Source organism: Egretta garzetta, unplaced genomic scaffold (genome assembly GCF_000687185.1).
Source record: "Egretta garzetta isolate BGI_Z169 unplaced genomic scaffold, ASM68718v1 scaffold271, whole genome shotgun sequence".
Classification (NCBI taxonomy): domain Eukaryota; kingdom Metazoa; phylum Chordata; class Aves; order Pelecaniformes; family Ardeidae; genus Egretta; species Egretta garzetta.
Window position 1 is genome coordinate 5,454,078 of NW_009258669.1, and position 1,795 is coordinate 5,455,872.

Below are 1,795 nucleotides of genomic sequence, written 5' to 3' on the forward strand. Positions count from 1 at the left end.
CGCCTGTCTGGGAGCAGGCCGAGCCTGGGCCGCCGGGCTGGCTCTGCTCCAGGGCTCGCCTTCTCACGCGCGGCCTGTCGGTGTCCCCTTGTGGAGGGTTTCTCACCGCGGCTTTGTAACGGTTCGCAGCGGGCTGCAGCTCTCCGGTTGAAGCGTGCCCTGGATGCGGAGTTCAGCCCAGGCCTGTCCTAGCTGCAGTGGGCAGGAGCGGTGGAGAGCGGCTTCCCGGCGTCGGCGCCCCCGGGTTGGTGGGAGCCTGCGGCTTTTCTGACAGCACCTGAAGGGGCAAACACGATATTCGTCCCACCGTGAAGGGCTTAAGGGGGGGCAGAGCACGGGAGGTGGCACACTGCGGTGAGAATGCCTGGAGAGAGCCATGCTTTGGGTCAGCAGGGCTTGCGGTGTGATTCAGCAGGCTTCTGAGGAAGCGCTGAAGTTTTGCTTCCCTCCGTAAAGCAGCAGGCAGACCAGATTCTTCTTAGGAATAGGGCAGCACCTGTGGTCAGCCCACGGCTGAAGCGAGCTTCACGGGATGTGTCACTGCTTGTTCCCGGCAGAATTGCACTGTTCGCTGGACTTTACCCGACTCGGGCCAACAGAATCAAGTTGGGCAATATCCATGCAAAACGACTGAAGTCTTGGAAGGGTAGGAAAAGATACGGGGCAAGAAGTAGGTGGTTAGAAAGAGTGGGGACAGCAGATTTTCTTTGTGTGGTAATATGCTGTTCATTTTGGCTAATGATGGCTCCCAAAATGAATGGTTTCACCATGGCTGTGTTCTCAGTACATGGCTTTGCACCAGGCTTTTTGAACTGTCCCTAGCTCCCCTTGCTTTTCACAGCTCTTAGACATTTTTCCCTAGATGAAAATGGGTCTCTGAACAAAGACTGTGTTTTTACGAACATACTAAACAAAAAGTGAAGCTGTCTTACATGTAATGCTTGAAATTTTGTAATACAGAAGCAAAAGAGTAGATTTGAGCTGAAAGCGTAGCAACATTAGAGGAGTGTGTTTCACTGGTCTTCCTTCAGACTGCTGTCCTGTGCATGAAAAAGGGTACATCTGACCAGCCCTGGATGCTTTCTCCATCCTTCCCTGGCCTGCTGCACTTCCTGAAGTCCAGTGGTTTTTTGCCTTTGAGTACGACTCTCCCTTCCCGTGAGCTGTTACTTCATTTAAACCACCAATGTAAGCTTGTTCATTTTTTTAGATGGAGACTTCTTTTTCTTGAAGGAGGGAATGACAAGTTTTCATTGGAAAATGGTGATTTTTGAATAAAACCTCATTTGTAGAAATGTGTCGAGTTTCCATGGGATGGATGGATTTTAATGGAAGGCTGCCTGGTCTCTTGAAAGCTGCTCTGGCTGCTCATACAGCAAGTTCCTTAAGCCTACGAGGTCTGTTAAGTCTTCTGTAAAGCCCCGGGTTACTCTACATTCTGATATTCAATATTAATTTTATGATTTGGGCCAACTCAGTGCTTTCAGGGCTTATAAACAGTTCTTCACCACAGTGAGGTGGGTACTTCCATAACTTCTAGGCTTCCCAGCTGTGCAGTGCAAACTATCAGTGAAGCAACTGAGATAATGATGTGCAAGTGCTGATACATATGTTTCCTGGGTATATTCCTTCACCAGCTACAGCGATAACCTACAGTGCTACCAGCTCACACTTGTGCCTATGTGAGGAAACTGCTAAGAGGAGACAAATGTTAAATGTTGTTAACTTTGCCATAGCTGAACCTTTGCTGCTCCTTCCTCCTGACCTCTGTGGCACATCTTTGTAGCAGTTATTC